At 50.8% G+C, this 18638-nt stretch overlaps 1 protein-coding gene across 4 annotated transcripts in view; it reads right to left on the reverse strand.

Moving 5' to 3' along the window:
- Positions 1-18638, reverse strand: part of RANBP10 (RAN binding protein 10) — an 85664-nt gene that overhangs the window by 22243 nt on the left and 44783 nt on the right. The gene's annotated exons all lie outside the window — the stretch shown is intronic.

Below are 18638 nucleotides of genomic sequence, written 5' to 3' on the forward strand. Positions count from 1 at the left end.
AGCGAGAGCTGGAAGTGACCTTGGAAGTGTATCTGGCAGGTTAAAAACGTTTTTTGTTTGTTTGTTTTGAGATGGAGTCTCACTCTGTCACCCAGGCTGGAGTGCCGTGGCGCGACCTCGGCTCACTGCAAGCTCTGCCTCCCAGGTTCACGCCATTCTCCTGCCTCAGCCTCCCGAGTAGCTGGGACTACAGAGACCCACCACAACACCTGGCTAATTTTTTTTTTATTTTTAGTAGAGATGGGGTTTCACCGTGTTAGCCAGGATGGTCTCGATTTCCTGACCTCGTGATCCACCCGCCTCGGCCTCCCAAAGTGCTGGGATTACAGGAGTGAGCCACCGCGCCTGGCCGATGCCCAACTAATTTTTTTGTATTTTTAGTAGAGATGGGGTTTCACTCTGTTAGCCAGGATGGTCTCGATCTCCTGAACTCATGATCCACCCGCCTTGCCCTACCAAAGTGCTAGGATTACAAGCGTGAGCCACCGCACCTGGCCTAAAATGTATTTTATATTGAGAATTAGTTTACACATAGTAAGATTCTTTTATTTATTTATTTTTTGAGACAGAGTCTCCCTCTGTCACCCAGGCTGGAGTGCAGTAGTGTGATCTTGGCTCACTGCAACCTCCGCCTCCCCGTTTCAAGGGATTCTCTTGCCTCAGCCTCTGGAGTAACTGGGATTACAGGTGCACGCCACCATGCCCAGCTAATTTTTGTAATTTTAGTAGAGACAGTGCTTCAACATGTTGGCCAGGCTGGTCTCAAACTCCTGACCTCAGGTGATCCTCCAGTCTCGGCATCCCAAAGTGCTAAGATTACAGGCATGAGCCACCATACCCAGCCAATTCTCCCTTTCAAACTGTACAATTCAAATGAGTTTTAACAAATGTATACAGTTGAATTACCACCACCACAATCAAGACACAGAACATTTCCATCACTCTAAAGCTGAGCATGGTGGCTCATGCTTGTAATCCTAACACTTTGGGAGGCTAAGGCGGGAGGATCACTTGAGGTCAGGAGGTCAATATCAGCCTGGGACAACATAGTGGGACCTCATCTCTACAAAAAATTTTAAAAATAGTCCAGGGGCAGTGGCTCACACCTGTAATCCCTACACTTTGGGAGGCTGTGGCGGGTGGATCACCTGAGGTCGGGAGTTCAAGACCAGCCTGACCAACATGGAGAAACCCCGTCTCTACTAAAAATACAAAATTAGTCGGGCGTGGTGGGGCAAGCCTATAATCCCAGCTACTTGGGAGGCTGAGGCAGGAGAATTGCTTGAACCCAGGAGGCAGTGGTTGAAGTGAGCCGAGATCGTGCCACTGCACTCCAGCCTGGGCGATAGAGCACAACTCCGTCTCAAAAATAATAATAATAAATTAGCCAGGTGTGGTGGTGCCTGCCTGTAGTCCCAGGTACTCAGGAGGCTGAGGTGGGAGGATTATTTAAGCCCAGGAGTTCAAGGCTGCAGTGAGCCATGATCATGCCAGTATATTCCAGCCTGGGCAACAAAGTGAGACCCTATCTCCCCAAAGAAAAGTTCCCTCAGGCCTCTTGGGAGTCAATTTATTCCATCCATCCCCAGTCCCTGGCAACACTGATCTGATGTGTTCCTATGGTTTTGCCTTTTCCAGAATTTCACATAAATGGAATCATAGAACATGAGGTGTCTTGCCTGGCTTCTTACACTTAGCACAATGCATCTGCAATCCATCCATGTTGTTAGGAGAAGCAGTGTTCCATTCCTTTTTATTGCTGAGTAGTACTCCATGTTATGGACACACCCCAGTTTTTTTGTCTGTTCATACACCAGTTGCTGACACTTCAGTTGTTATAATTTTTAGCTATGATGAATAAAACCAACAAATATTTGCTTTAAGGTATTTGCACAGACATATGTTTTCATTTCTCTTGGGTAAATACTTACAAGTGGTATTGCTGGGTTATAAGATAAGCGTATGTTTAATTTGATAAGAAACTATCAAACTGTTTTCCAAAGTGGCTGTGCTATTTTGCATTCCAACCAGCAATGTATGAGTTCCATATCTTCTTCAGTATTTACTATTCTCAGTTTTTTTTTTTAATTTTGGCCTTTTAGTGTATATATAGTGGTTTTAATATCACTGTGGTTTTAATATATATTTTCCCTATGACAAAATATATTGAGTATCTTTTAATGTACTCATTTGCCATCTACTTGTTGGAAAACTATTCAACTGTCTATTCAAATTTTTAACTCATTTTTTATTGGATTGTTTATTGTATTGCACTTGTTTATTGTATTGCACTATAAAGGTTCATATATTTTAGATACAAGTCCTTTTATGTTCTGTAAGTATTTCTTCCAGTCTGTGGCTTATCATCATTTTTTTTTTTCTTTGGGGTGAGAAAGGGTCACTCTCTCTTCCAGACTGGAATGCAGTAGCCCAATCTCAGCTCACCACAACCTCCGCCTTCCAGGCTCAAGGGATTCTCCTGCCTCAGACTCCTGAGTAGCTGGGATTACAGGCACACGCCACTACCATCAGGCTAATTTCTGTATTTTTAGTAGAGACAGCGTTTCACCGTATTGGCCAGGCTGGTTTTGAACTCCTGACCTCAAATGATCCACGCGCCTTGGCCTCCCAAAGTGTTGGGATTACAGGCATGAGCCATGGCCGTCGAGCCTCATTTTCTTTTATTTTTCTTTACTTTTTTTTTAAGACAGAGTCTCGCTCTGTTGCCCAGTCTGGAATGCAGTGGCGTGATCTCGACTCACTGCTTGCAGAGTCGAGATCACGCCACTGCAAGCTCTGCCTCCCGGGTTCACACCTTCTCCCACCTCAGTCTCCCAAGTAGCTGGGACTACAGGCGCCCGCCACCATGCCTGGCTAATTTTGTTTTTGTATTTTTTAGTGGAGACGGAGTTTCACTGTGTTAGCCAGGATGGTCTCGATCTCTGCCCATCTCGACCTCCCAAAGGGCTGGGATTACAGGCGTGAGCCACTGCGCCCAGCCCTCATTTTCTTAATAATGCCTTTCAAAGGTGGGCTGTGATCGTGACTGGGACCGTGTTGACTCTCTAGATCAATTTGGAGAGAACAGATAGCTTAACAATATTAATTATTCTGGCCGGGCGCAGTGGCTTCTGCTTATAATCCCAGCACTTTGGGAGGCTGAGGCAGGAGGATTGCTTGGGCCCAGGAGTTTGAGGCCAACCTAGCCAACATGGTGAAACCCTGTCTGTAAAAAAATACAAAAAAAATTAGCCGGGTATGGTGGCGGGTGCCTGCAATCCCAACTACTCGAGAGGCTAAGGCAGGAGAATCGCTTGAATCCAGGAAGGCGGAGGTTGCAGTGAGCCGACATCACGCCACTGCACTCCAGCCTGGGCAACAAGAGCGAAATTCCGTCTAAAAAAAACGTGCATGGTACTCAGGAAGGAAAAAATATATATATTACTATTATTTGTACAGATAGGCTCTTTCTATGTTGCCCAGGCTGGTCTCAAACTCCTGGCCTCAAGCGATCCTCCCACCTCTGCACCACGGTTTTATACAAGGGGAGAGGGAAGTGAAAAAGGGAGGAAGGGCCGGGTGCGGTGGCTCAAGCCTGTAATCCCAGCATTTTGGGAGGCCGAGAAGGGTGGATCACGAGGTCAGGAGATCGAGACCATCCTGGCCTACACGGTGAAACCCCGTCTCTACTAAAAAATACAAAAAACTAGCCGGGCGAGATGGCAGGCGCCTGTAGTCCCAGCCACTCGGGAGGCTGAGGCAGGAGAATGGCGTAAACCCGGGAGGCGGAGCTTGCAGTGAGCCAAGATTGCGCCACTGCACTCCAGCCTGGGCGACAGAGCGAGACTCCATCTCAAAAAAAAAAAAAAAAAGAAAAAGGGAGGAGGATGTGCAGGCAAAGGCATGAGAACAGGTGGGGCAGGAGCAGTGGAGCTGCAGAGGAGCTCGACTGCCTGGCTGAGGAGGAGAAATGGAACCAATAGAGCCATGACAAGCCCAGGACCTGCACAGGCTGGGGAGCTGATGGGCTGACAGGCAGGTCTACTCCCCAGGCACCCCTCCAGGTAGCTTCCCCACTATCTGCATGCTTTCTCCTTGGGGCCTGAACAGCACACCATATGAACACACTTAAGCACATCCCTCCCCTCCCAAGTGGCGTGGGTAGAGGCTCTCCTCTGAGTAGAGGATCTGAGTAGCTAGAAAACAGGGCAAAGCTCAAACATCCACAGTACATGTGTGTATGTGGACGGGCAAGGCACAGGATGTGGGCAGGCAGCAAGCAAAGGTGTGGGGGTGAGAAAAGATGGATAACAGGGCCAAAGGCTGACAAGGGAGGCAGAGAGTGTGACTGGAGAGGTGACACAGCCCAAACCCTGGAGCCTAAACTCAGCATTTGAATCAGCGAGCACAAGGGAAGTTGTCCCCTTGGTCACAGCACCCGTCCCAAGCCTAGTGTACCCTGAGCTTTCATGTCTTTTCACCCAGGAAGCCTCTTTTTTTTTTTTTTTTTTTTGAGATGGAGTTTCACTCTGTGGCCCAGGCTGGAGTGCAGTGGCCAGATCTCAGCTCACTGCAAGCTCCGCCTCCCAGGTTTACGCCATTCTCCTGCCTCAGCCTCCCAAGTGGCTGGGATTACAGGCGCCCGCCACCTCGCCCGGCTAGTTTTTTTTTTGTATTTTGTAGTAGAGACGGGGTTTCACCGTGTTAGCCAGGATGGTCTTGATCTCCTGACCTCGTGATCCACCCGTCTCGGCCTCCCAAAGTGCTGGGATTACAGGCTTGAGCCACCGCACCCGGCCCAGGAAGCCTCTATTTAAACAAAGATTCTCCAGCACCCACAGTGGGAAACAGGCCAAGACTGAACGGCTCTCGGAGACTGGTGGAGGACCTCAGCCCTGCTGGTCCCTCCTGCATCTCCCCACCGCATCACCAGGAAACCAGTGTGAGAGTTGCTTGAGACTGGCTTTAGAAGGGCCAAAGCCTCTACCTGGATCCAGACTCTATTCTCACTTTCTGAATTCCCCAAAGACATTGGAACTGCCTGGCTCAGGGCACACATTGCTGCTCTGAGCATCAACTCAGCTCCTAAGCTCACCAGGCCCCGCAGTGGGAGAGGCCTTTCTGTTGCTAGTGGGTATGCAAATTATTTGTTTTGACCTCAGAGAAATAGCTCTTCTGGGGAACAATGCCCATTCCCCACCAAGAGGTAGGCTCATGAGGCCATCACAGCCAAGGCCTCTTCTCAGGCATCAACTTGGGAGGCACTATGGCTCCTGATGGCAGCAGCTGTTCCCCTGGTCTATAGCAGGCTATAGATGAGGGCGGCCAGCTGGACAGCAGTGAGGAGCAAAGTGACAATCATCCCTCCAGGTCTGGCTCAGACTGTGGTGGCCCCACGCATGCTCACCAGCCTGCCCTGACAGGATCCACAACCATGGGCTACACCATCCACAGAAGCCCTCCTCCTCCCCCTGCCCCTCATCCCTCAGATAGAGCACAGGGATTTCCCACTGCAAGGCAGTAACTGACAACAATGTAGCAACCTGTCAGGAGAGCAACCATAATGCTGTGTGTTTGGCACAGCACAACAGATGTTGCCAGGGGTCTGGGATGCCAGCAGGTAGGATGGGTAGGATTTTGCAGAATGATTAAGTTAAAGCCCCTGAAGGAGGGGATGACAGTGGATTATCCAGGTGGGCCAATGCAATCACAGGGGTCTTTATGAAATGGAAGATGCCTCACTGCTGGCTTTGAAGATGGAAGAAGTGGCCATGAGTCAAGGAACACAGGAGTCCGCTAGAAGCTAGAAAAGACAAGGAATGAATTCTCCCCTAGGGCCTCCAGAGAGAACGCAGCCCTGCCAATACCTGGACTTTAGAATTTCTGTTCTCCAGAACTGTAAAATGATTATTTCAAGCTACCATTGTTGTTACAGTAGCAACAGGAAATCTGAACCTATTCTGGTCAGGGGTCTGCCATTATAGAACTATAATGTATCTTCAGCTGAAGCTACCAATGTTTTTTTCCAGACACAGTGTCTGCGTGTGTATATAAGGTATATACCATATATATGTATACACACACACACAAAGTATGTGTGCAAAAAGCAGTTTGAAGTTAAAAACAGAATGTGGCACACCTCATTTAGTATCACTGGCTGCTGCAGCAGCATGGTTTATGGCCACCATGTTGCCTTCACATCCTCTGGAAAGGACAAGCACTATCTGCTCGCCACCAAAAAACTAACAAAGGCCTGTCCCAGGGAGTTTGCAAAGTGGGAGTAGGAAGTGTGAAAGGAATAAAGAGAGGGAAAATGTAAGTAAACAAACAGGAAAACAAGAAACACCTGGTAGATCAAGTATGCTCTAAAGAAAACAAGGCTGGGCTGGGTGCAGTGGCTTATGCCTATAATCCCAGCATTTTGGGAGGCCAAGGCAGGAGGAGTGCTTCAGTCCAGGTGTTTGAGACCAGCCTGGGAAACATGGTGAGACCCCCATATCAACAAAAAATTACAGAAACTAGCTGGGTGTGGCGGTGCGTACTTGTGGTCCCAGCTACACAGGAGGCTAAGTTGGGAAGATTGGATCATGCCACTGCACTCTAGCCTGGGCAACAGAGAGATATCTCATCCTAAAAGAAAAAAATAAAAAGGCTGTGTGCAGCGGCTCATGCCTGCAATCCCAGCACTATGGGAGGCCAAGGCAAGTGGATCGCTTGCGCCCAGGAGTTCGAGACTATCCTGGACAACATGGTGACACCCCATCTCTACAAAAAATAAAAAAATTAGCCAGGTGCTGTGGTGCACACCTGTAGTACTGCTGAGGAGAGAGGATCTCTTGAACCCAGGAGTTTGAAGTGGCAGTGAGCTATAATCATGCTATTGCACTCCAGCCTGGGCAACAAAGACTCTATCTATAAAAGAAAATGCAAAGTCAGATGATGGGCTAGCAGCGGGAGGGGGGGATGAGGACTGATTGGAATGGGGTAGTCAATTGAGTTCTTGCTGAGAGGGTGACTCCTGAGCAGAGGTCTGCTGGACAAGAGGAACAGAAGGAAAAACCTTCGGAGTAAAGGGTGTGAACTCAGCATGTCTGAGAAACAGAAAAGCATCCAGTGGGGCTGGAGCTGAGCAAGACTTAGGAAAACTCAAAGCAGAGTGGGCAGGACTCGCCAGGTGTGGGTGCAGCTAATGTGAGAGGAAAAAAGGATGACACCCAGGTTTCTGGCCTAAGCAAACGTGTACGTGGTGGCACCATTTATCAAGAGACAAGGAAGATGGGTGGAAGGAACAGGCCCTTCGGAAATGCTAAGCTTGAGATGTCTTATTAGACATCCATGTAGCCAGCAGCTGAACAAGGCAAGTAAGATGGTGGCAGGTCCAGGGACTTTGTGGCTCCTTCCCAGATGCAGAAAGGCTGTGATGGGGAAACACTCATTAAACAAACAGTGGTGTGGACAGAAAACTTTGAGTGAAGTCACTGGAGGATTTTCCTCTTGTGTTGTCCTGATACATACAATGGTTTTCTGTTTTTCCTTTGTGAGAAAGATTCAGGCTAGCTAAGGGCTAGAAAGGACAGGACAAACATGCAACAAAGGCACCAGAAGCCCAAAGGAGCTGAGATGACAGATTCAGTCATCCGCCCCGCTGTGAACCTGCTCCCCAGGCCTTGGGAAGTTGTACAGTGGAGAGGAACTGGCACTACACTGCCGTCTTGAGAAACTGGAAACCACAAGGCCAGGGCTTAGCCCCGGCCCCACATTTTGCAGTGAGTCTGTTGTCAGCTTCAGGCTAGGATCCTCACACAGTCAAACTGGCCTCTGTTAGAAACAGACTATGGCCCTGGGTGCCAGGACAGCCAGTGGGGCTGAAGCGCTTCTGCTGTGTGGTTCTGGCCATAGCACTGTCCTTCCCGTGATAGGCCCTGACCAGTCACTCATCCTCAGACCTCAGACCTTGGTTCGCTTCTCTACAAAATGAGAGGAGAGGGACTAGGCATGGTTGTCAAAGGGCCCTGGATGTCTACTTGTAGGAAACATTCTGAGACTCCAACCCACTGGCAGGTATGATAAATCCCATCAGAAGACAGAGGAAACTGAGGCACTAAGAGGCTGAGTGGAGGCCTGTGGTCATGTAGATAACACTTCTCCCCTCTTCTGAGGGACACCCAGGGGAGCACCAAGCAGGTATTTGTGATGGTGAAGCTACCTCCTCCTTCCTGAGCCAACCACCCAGCACCATGCCTAGGACACCGCCCTTCCCATTAAGGGGAGTCCAGCAATTATGCCTGGGTGAGCAGCCCCTCCAGTCCCACCACCTTGTGCTTCAGAACCGGACAACCCCTTTCCCACTCCTGTCCTGAAGCCAAAGTCAGCAACTTTCTAAACACGCACCCCTCCCTGGGTGGGTCTAGTGAGAGGCTGGAGATGTGCCTAGAAGTGAGAGTTGTCACCCACACCATGAGGCCAGAGATGGCTGTCTCAGAGGGCACTGGGATGCCGAAGCCAGAAAAGAACAAGTGGGCTGGGCGCGGTGGCTCACACCTGTAATCCCAGCACTTTGGGAGGCCAAGGTGGGTGGATCACCAGAGGTCAGGAGTTCAAGACCAGCCTGGCCAACATGGCAAAACCCCTTCTCTACTAAAAATACAAAAAGTAGCCAGGCATTGTGGTACATGCCTGTAATCCCAGCTGCTCAGGAGGCTGAGGCAGGAGAACTGCTTGAACTTGAGAGGCAGAGGTTGCAGTGAGCTAAGATGGCGCCACTGCACACTCCAGCCCAGACGACAGAGCAAGACTCTGCCTCAAAAAAAAAAAAACAAGTGGACATGGCTACCTGGGTCAGGCCCTGCGGGGAGTCACATCTGGCTGGCTCTGGGTCAGAAGGATGGCTGGGGCCACATGATGGGGACAACACTCTGGCAGAGAGGACCACCCAAGTAACCATTCTTTTGTCTCCAAAGAGAATAAGCCTTGTCACTCCCAGAGAGAAGGGATGGGCAGTCAGCCTGGCACCCATACACAGAAGTCTATGCCCGGCCATGTCAAGTACATAGGAGATGCCAGTGACGCAAGAATAAACCAAGCCACATTTGAACCAGCAGGCAGGAGACCCCAGGTGGCCAGTGCAGATGTTCTGGCACCACCCACTTCCCCCTGCATCACCACTTAGACAGAAAGTCACAGTCACAGAAGTGCCAGGATGGCTGCAGAAATGGTTTATCACCTTGGCACTCCCAGGTACCATCCCTGGACAGTGCCCTAGAGATGGGAGACTCCTGTAGGGTGCCAGGGACTCCAGCATGACCGTTCCAGCAGCCCACCCATACCACTCCCATCTGCCCGGGCACATCCAAGGCCTCAGTCCCAGGGCAGCGAGGAATGGAGAACACTCCTACTGCTGAATGGAAAGATTTCCTCAGAAGCAGCATGTTAGTCTGGAACCCTGGAAGTGGCTAGAGCTGTGCCTGCCCACCAGGTTCTGGTCCTGGCCCAGCTGACCAGCACACAGGGGCCAGACACGTCTCCCTCACAAAGCTAACCTGAGGCCGGGCGCGGTGACTCACGCCTGTAATCCCAGCACTTTGGGAGGCCAAGGCGGACGTTCAAGACCAGCCTGGCCAAAATGGTGAAACCCCGCCTCTACTAAAAATGTAACAACTAGCCAAGTGTAGTGGCAGGTGCCTGTAATCCCAGCTACTTGGGAGGCTAAGGCAGGAGAATCGCTTGAACCCGGGAGGCAGAGGTTGCAGTAAGCCAAAATTGCACCACTGTACTCCAGGCTGGGTAAAAGAGTTAGACTCTGTCTCAGAAAACAAAACAAAACAAAACAAAACAAAACAAAACAACCCCTAAAAAGCTAGCCTGAGCACTGATCACCAAGCCAGTCATCTCTTCCCAACACATGGGTCCCAGCCATCACTCACTGTGGGTCAGAAGACTCGAGCTTGGGGCCGGGCGCGGTGGCTCAAGCCTGTAATCCCAGCACTTTGGGAGGCCAAGGACGGGCGGATCACAAGGTTAGGAGATCGAGACCATCCTGGCTAATACGGTGAAACCCCGTCTCTACTAAAAAATACAAAAAACTAGCCGGGCGAGGTGGCGGGCGCCTGTAGTCCCAGCTACTTGGGAGGCTGAGGCAGGAGAATGGCGTAAACCCGGGAGGCGGAGCTTGCAGTGAGCTGAGATCGGCCACTGCACTCCAGCATGGGTGGCAGAGCGAGACTCCGTCTCAAAAAAAAAAAAAAAAAAAAAAAAAGAAGACTCGAGCTTGGATGCCAATTCTGTCACTTCTTAGCCCCCAAGTTCCCTTGGCTAAACTTCTCTCTTGGGGATGGCAGGAATATTAAAACAGAATGTGTGTCACGCGCAGCAGCTCACGCCTGTTATCCCAGCACTTTGGGAGGCCAAGGCGGGCGGATCACCTGAAGTCGGGAGTTCGAGACCACCCTGACCAACATGGAGAAACCCTGTCTTAACTAAAAATATTTAAAAAATTAGCCAGGCGTGGTGGTGCATGCCTGTAATCCCAGCTATTCGGGAGGCTGAGGCAGGAGAACTGCTTGAACCTAGGAGGTGGAGGTTGCGGTGAGCTGAGATTGCACCATTGCACTCCAGCCTGGGCCCAAGAGTGAAACTCCATCTCAAAAAAAAAAAAAAAAGACGGAATGTGCATAGGACACAAGTCCGCAGGAGAGACACTCACCAGAGAGATTCCCTTTCCTCACCATCTTAAACCCTGGCTCTGCAGCCAAGTCTGGGCACTTCACATGTTCTGCTCCCTTCTGCCCCGAGGGAGCGGGTAGGGGTGGAGCTGGTCGCTAGCCCCTCTCCTAATGAGTGGCCCCCGACAGCAGCCCCAGACCTGCTCCACTCTTGCTTGTTTCTGGCCTCCTGGGGAGGCAATCTAACCCTTGCAGCACCAGGCAAGGTTCAACAGCCATGCCCAGTGGCTCTCAGAACGTCACTCTTGCGGCTGGCTATGGAGGGATGAGCGCTGTGCTGGCTTGGCCAGAGTGCTTCCTGAGCATGGGGCCAGGCCCAGGTACATTGCAGGACATCATGGCAGGGCTGCTCCACAAGGGTGGTCACTCACACAGAGCCATCACTCCCCAGAAATCCAGCAGACAGATGCTGTCCCCATAACCTCAACTATCTTAAAAAATCTGGCAGGACCCATGGCCTGGAGCAGCTCAACAATGGATAATGGGAAAGCAAAAGAGATTTTTTTCATTCAGCAGATGCTGTGGGGTGGCATCAGAGAACACCTCTGTCACAGCACTCCCGTGGCTGTTCCTTTTAGAACCAAGGAACAGGACCAACGTAACCATAAGGCGATGCCTCTGGCACTGCAGGCAGGAGATCTGGCAGTGCCCTGGGTGCAGTGTCTTCTCTTCATGGTAGCTCAGCATGGAAGCCATGGTAAAGAGGGCAGGAGAAAAAGGCTACCTCTACAGGTAGCTGATGATACCAGGGGCTGACACCAAGTGGGGCATGCCTTCCCATGGGCACCTAGGTCCTCCACTGAGATAGGACCCAGGTGTCAGCTTGAAGTCATGGGCAGGGCAAGGAACAATACAACTAGCACCTGCAGAAAAAGGGGCCTTGCAGACGGGCGTGGTGGCTCACGCCTGTAATCCCAGCACTTTGGGAGGCCGAGGCGGGCGGATCACAAGGTCAGGAGATCAAGACCATGGTGAAACCCCGTCTCTACTAAAAATACACACACACAAAAAAAAAAATTAGCCTGGTACGGTGGCGGGCGCCTGTAGTCCCAGCTACTCAGGAGGCTGAGGCAAGAGAATGGCATGATCCCGGGAGGTGGAGCTTGCAGTGAGCCGAGATCGTGCCACTGCACTCCAGCCAGGGGTACAGAGCGAGACTCCGTCTCAAAAAAAAAAAAAAAAAAAGGAGGGGGGGGCCTTGCACAGATCACACCCTCCCCACCCAGAAGAAGTAGATTCCTGATGGCCAGGAGAGGCCCAGGGGGGCCAGGCTGGGTCTAGCTGAGTCTGGATAGGACATAGCTCAGATGGCATCTGGTCCATCTGGCAGCGCTATCTGCCAACACCTTGTCCCGACAGGACAAGCTGGCTCGGTAATCCATACTGAACCAGGCTAAGGAAAGGTGTTGCGGTATCCTGCAAAACTGAGGTGCAACATCAGCTCGCTAGGCTAGGTGTCTCTCTTCTAGGGCTGGATTTGACTTTTGCTTGTTTCTCCGAGCTCCTTTTGAGCCTCCTGGGAAAGTCACTGGATGAGTGACCTATGGTAACATATGCCTGTGGCTCTGTGTACATCATTGGGTACTAAGCGATGGCCAACCCCTTCCTGAAAGGAGTCCCCGGAGTGGCATCCACACATTCCCAGGGTCTCAGGATACAGGTCCTCTGCCAGCACTAGGAAGGCAGGGGACTGAATGGGAATTGGTCTCCACTCTGCTTCACCCTAATGTGGCCTCAGCCTCACCCAAGACACTTGAGAATCTCTGTTTTCAGACACTGACAAACTCAGGTTTCAGAACTGGCCCTCTGCTGTCGATGAAACCTTTTCTTTCAAAGGACTTAACTTGCCCTGAAAAATCCAGTCTTAGAATGTTTACTTCTGTGAGAAAGGCTGGGGGCTGGTATTTGGAAGATGAAAACCAGACAGTATAGAGGAGGAATCCCATGCCCAGGAATAAGAGTTTTTAGGTCTGGCTGAGCTGCCTCACTTGAAAAGGCTGCTGAGCAGCCCGGATGTGCTGGGGTGATACAGGTCTCCTGTGGGTCAGGGAGGAGGCCCACAGAAAAGGAACACGCGCTTGCTGGCCATAGGGCCAAGGGTGCTGCCAGCCTGGGGAGGAGTGGCAGGGAAGCAGAGAGCAACGTACATGAAACAAGCTTCTCAGCATGGACCACAGTGTCCTGCAGCACTTACACCATTAGTCACAGCTTGAATCACCAGCTAAGTACCTCTGGGGCCCAAAGGCCAAACCACCCTCTGTTCTGGACTGCCCTGGAGAACCTGTTGCCGCTCAGAGCTACAAGGCCTTGGACATCTAGTCCTTCACTCTCATCTAGGCCATGTGCCAAGGGCCTCTCAGAATGAGAAATGACAGAATAAGAAAAGCAGAGAGGGGCAAGGCAGCATCAGGTACACAAACCCAACCTATCTTCCCATGGCCCTGGTCCTGCACAGCTACTCCAGCTAATTCAGAGATCCTCCTGTGCCATGAGCCCTTTTCCAGACAGGGCTGCCTGGAGGCACCCTATAGGCTTGAACTACAGGGTGACAATCAGTTGGTTTCTTCCCCCTACCAGCCTCAGTTAGGTACTGGCTGACAGAGTGCCCAATCATACCAGGGGAGCAGAGGCTTGTTCCCAGAAGGAGGGACACCCAGAAGCATAGTGGGCCCTGATGGCTCAACTCACCCAGCTCGGGAGAAGCATGGCTTCCCTCACAGAGGGACCTGATGGCCCCACGGCAGACCCCTGTGAAGCACTGCAGATCCCAAAGTGAAAGATGCTCCAGAGAGAGGTGGTGTTAATGGTGGACACTGCAGGGACTGTCAGCTGTAACATGGGTCCCAGGCTATATGGAGCAGCAAAAAAGCAGTGCCTATTTGGCAAGTACAGACAAACAGCATTTCCAGACTACTAGAAACCCACCTACATTGGGGCCAGGCGTGGTGGTTCATGCCTGTAATCCCAGCACTTTGGGAGGCTGAGGTGGGTGGATCACGAGGTCAGGAGATCGAGACCATCCTGGCTAACACAGTGAAACCTCATCTCTACTAAAAATACAAAAATTTAGCCGGGCGTGGTGGCAGGCACCTGTAGTCCCAGTTACTCAGGAGGCTGAGGCAGGAGAATGGCGTGAACCCAGGAGGTGGAGCTTGCCATGAGCCGAGATCACGCCACTGCACTCCAGCCTGGGCGACAGAGCAAAACTCCGTCTCACAAAAAAAAAAAAAAAAAAAAAAAAGAAAAGAAACCCATCTACGTGCCAATAATCTCTAAGACAGCCACTGCATGAAGTCACCTGCTACTGGTATTTGCTCAAAGCAGAGACGTCTTTCACCAGATGTGCTGTACTCTTAGGAGGACAGCTAGGAACGATATCAAACACCTTGTTATTTCTTTTCATTGCTTGCCACTCAGGCAGGGACTAGCCTCTGTCCTTGTGAACCTGGCACGGACCCCTGGTGTTCCGCCCTGATCTCTGCTATCAGTGGTTCTGCTTCCATGGTACACGCAGATGTGAAATATCAGCTGTTTGCAGAATGTGTCCTATCCAGCAGAAACAGCTTCCTGCTGGGCCTATGACTCTAACAGCTCACTCAGAGCAAGCCTGGTAAGGTAAGTTCTAGGGGAAGGAAAGATGCTCACTTGATCAGGACTATCCTGTGGTAGTAAAGCAGACAGCCCCTACCCCTCCTCCCGCAAAGGCCAGGGCCTGGTTGCCGGGCACCACCTGTTTCAGGAGGTATGTCTCCTATCCCCAATCCCTGCTGTAGTTCTTCCAGCTATTCCTTTTCCAACAGTTACAGTCAAGGAAAGTATGCTTCAAAGGGCCTGATGCTGCCCTGAAGCGTTGTAGTAACTAAGGTAATATATGCCACACCAAGGGAACAGCTGCCTGTGCTACAGAAATGGCAAAGAGGAAATTATCAACTACCCAGCTCTGATGCAGCTGGGCCTCCTATCAATATAGCCTGAGTCTCCCTGGCTCTGGCTGAGGCACAAGACACAGAAGCAGGATTTGTCTTCTCCCATTCCCTTAAAGTACTTTAGTCTTTTTATAGACTTTGTCTTCTTGCTTCCCCAATTCAGTATCCTAGCCTCTGCCCTTCCCTGCCAGCTCACCGACGCCAGGGTGGGGCTGCAGGTAGGTTTACCTGCCCTGCTTCCGAGTCATTTAGCCAAGGATTCTGACATTTTTATTGTGGGGCCACACCTGTTCCTTGGTTTCACACTTAAGAAGGCCAAAAAACACCTTGCGAAAGATGAACATAAAAACTTCCACATCTGGCCGGGCGCAGTGGCTCAAGCCTGTAATCCCAGCACTTTGGGAGGCCGAGACGGGCGGATCACGAGGTCAGGAGATCGAGACCATCCTGGCTAATACGGTGAAACCCCGACTCTACTAAAAAATACAAAAAACTAGCCGGGCGAGGTGATGGGCGCCTGTAGTCCCAGCTACTCGGGAGGCTGAGACAGAAGAATGGCGTGAACCCGGGAGGCAGAGCTTGCAGTGAGCTGAGAGGTGGCCACTGCACTCCAGCCTGGGCGGCAGAGCCAGACTCCATCTCAAAAAAAAAAAAAAAGGCCGGGCGCGGTGGCTCAAGCCTGTAATCCCAGCACTTTGGGAGGCCGAGACGGGCGGATCACGAGGTCAGGAGATCGAGACCATCCTGGCTAACACGGTGAAACCCCGTCTCTACTAAAATATACAAAAAATTAGCCGGGCGAGATGGCGGGCGCCTGTAGTCCCAGCTACGGGAGGCTGAGGCGAGAGAATGGCGTAAACCCGGGAGGCGGAGCTTGCAGTGAGCTGAGATCCGGCCACTGCACTCCAGCCTGGGCAACAGAGCGAGACTCCGTCTCAAAAAAAAAAAAAAAAAAAAAAAAAAAAAAAAACTTCCACATCTTCCCAGCAGAAACCTCTGACCATGCAAGCTCAGACATGCCCACAGGCTCCCAGGATGAGCACCACAGCCTCACTGGAGAGGCACTTATTGTTATCATCTGCCCCAGGTTCCAAGTAAGACCCCAGGGTGTCTGCCCTCTGCCTCTGACAGCCCTACCGGCAAAGATGTCCTTGCTGAGCCAGTGCAACCTACAAGAAAACACTCAAAACATCAACATCTTGACTTTGATTGCTGTGCCATCTTTTTCTATAATTCAACTACAGCTACCATAATAAACACGCCTATGCAAACACAGAAGGCCAAGCACTTGAGAGAAAAGGTAGTTTCAATGACACCTAACTCCACTCTAATGCATCAACATTTATGTATTTTTTATTTTTATTTTATTTATTTATTTATTTTGAGACGGAGTCTCACTCAGTCACCCTGGCTGGAGTGCAGTGGCGCAATCTCGGCTCACTACAAGCTCCACCTTCCGGGTTCACATCATTCTCCTGCCACAGCCTCCCGAGTAGCTGGGACTACAGGCGCCCACCGCCACGCCCAGCTAATTTTTTGCATTTTTAGTAGAGACAGGGTTTCACCACGTTAGCCAGGAAGGTCTCGATCTCCTAACCTTGTGATCCACCCGCCTCGGCCTCCCAAAGTGCTGGGACTACAGGCATGAGCCACCGCGCCAGGCCTATTTTTTATTTTTATTTTTATTTTGAGAAAGGCAGAATCTCACTCTGTCACCCGGGCTGGAATGCAGTGGCATGATCTTGGCTCACTGCAACCTCCGCGTCCTGGGTTCAAGCAATTCTCCTGTCTCAGCCTCCTAAGTAGCTGGGACTACAGGCATGCACCACCACACCCAGCTAATTTTTTATATCTCTGGTAGAGACGGGGTTTTACCACATTGGCCCGGCTGGTATCAAACTCCTGACCTCAAGTAATCCACCCGCCTCGGCCCCCCAGTGCTAGAATTATAGGCGTAAGCCACCATGCCCGGCCATACATAAACGTTTATAAAAGAACTTTAAATATATAGGTACTTCCTTCTTCAGGTAGAAAAAAGCACACCTCAATAATAAGAATAGCTAATATAGCTGGGCATAGTGGCTCACACCTGTAACCCCAACACTTTGGAAGGCCAAAGGAGGAGGACTGCTTGAGGCCAGGAGTTCAAGATCAGCCTGGGCAACATAGCAAGACCCTCATCTCTAAAAAAAAAAAAAAAATTAGCCAGATGTGGTGGTTGCATGCCTGTAGTTCCAGCTACTCGGGAAGCTGAGGCAAGAAAATCACTTGAGCCCAGGAGTTTGAAATTACAAGGGAGCTATGATTACGCTACTGCACTCTACTCTAGCCTGGGCAACAAAGTGAGATCCCAATCTCTAAAAAGTAAAAATAGCTAATATTTATGTACCCCTTTTTGTGTCAGGCACTAGTCTAAGCAAGTTACAGGAATTAACTTAATCCTCATAACCATCCTATATACGAGTTAGACACTAGTATCACTTTCATTTGCAGAGGGGGAAACTGAGGCAGAGCAGTACAGTAACTCACTCCAGGTAACAGCCACCAGGATGCAAATGCAGGCAGTATGGCTCCAGAAACCATGCTCTGCTCCACCAGCTGACCACAGCCCTTGATGTCTGTTTCCCCATATGACTAAATGTGAGTCAGGAGTAGATTCAATGACACTTAGTCCTGACATACAGAAAAGGGAGCAGTCACTACTCCTCCAGGTAGAAGGTGGTAGCAGAGCCCCTACACACAATCAGTGCCATAATGATTAGGGCAGTGGGGTGAGGCTGAGCTCCAAATGACGGCTTCAAGCTGTAGACAGGCCGCAGACTGATAGAGCCTGATGCAATTTACTGAAGTCCAACACACTTAGACAAAGCACAGCAAAATGCAGAAACAACTCATCCCACAGCCCAAGTGCATGATGCCAGGTGCTGTGCTCACTCTGGGGAAGTCCCAAGGAGCTCACAACCCAGTGAGGACACTCTGGGTAAATGTGAAAAACACACACCAGGCAGGGTGGCAAGTATCATCCGAGACATGGTCAGGGCTAAAGGGGTCAGACAAAATTGCGTGGGGGTCAAGGAGGAAGGGCAGTCCCAGGGCAAGAAGGACATCTGCCAAGGGGCAGAGCAGGGAGTGTCAGCAGCATGTTTGGCACCTCATACAGCCATGCTGGTGTGTGGCATGTGCAGAGGGCAGAGGTGCAGAAGATGAGGCTGAGCAGGAGACTGTCCACTGGGCAGAGGAGCCAAAGGCCCGAAGCAGGCAAGGGGCACAGTGCACAGAGAGAGCAGAGGCCTGCGGCACAGATCATGGAAACAGCCAATGGAGAGGTAATGGCAATAGGGGTGGAGACAGGAGCCAGATTAAAGAGATATCTGTGGAGCAGCAGAACCACAGCTGAGGGAGAGTGAGGACATGAGATTACACTAAGGAGTCCCACCTGGGGGCCACGGTGGACAGTGGCTGTCAGCAGAGATGGGGAAAACACGAGGATCTGGTTTTTGCAGGAAAATAACCCCAGTCTGGGGCAAGTGGGTTCACCTCTGCTGGACCTGGAGCAAAGAACTCAGGTTTCCAGAAGTGGGATTTGCTCAAGGGCAGGGCACAATGAGTGGAATGGCTTCAATACTCCTGCCGGGGGCACCAGCTGCCCCTTCCCTGCTTTCTTAGGGTCTGGCAAAGCACAGTCACCATTCATAGGCCTCATGAGTCTTCTGGGTCCCTCAAGGAAGATGAGTCCTGTCCCAACCACCCCCACACCCACTTTACTCAGGTACCTGATTGATTAATATTTATTTATTTGAGACAGTCTCACTCTGTCTACCCAGGCTGGAGTGCAGTGGCTCCATCTTGGCTCACTGCTACCTCTGCTTCCTGGGTTCAAGTGATTCCCCAGCCTCAGCCTCCCAAGTAGCTAAGACTATAGGCGCCCATCACCATGCCCGGCTAATTTTTTTGTACTTTATTAGTAGAGACAGGGTTTTACCATGTTGCC

This window comes from Trachypithecus francoisi, unplaced genomic scaffold (genome assembly GCF_009764315.1).
Source record: "Trachypithecus francoisi isolate TF-2019V2 unplaced genomic scaffold, Tfra_2.0 Lachesis_group10, whole genome shotgun sequence".
Classification (NCBI taxonomy): Eukaryota; Metazoa; Chordata; class Mammalia; order Primates; family Cercopithecidae; genus Trachypithecus; species Trachypithecus francoisi.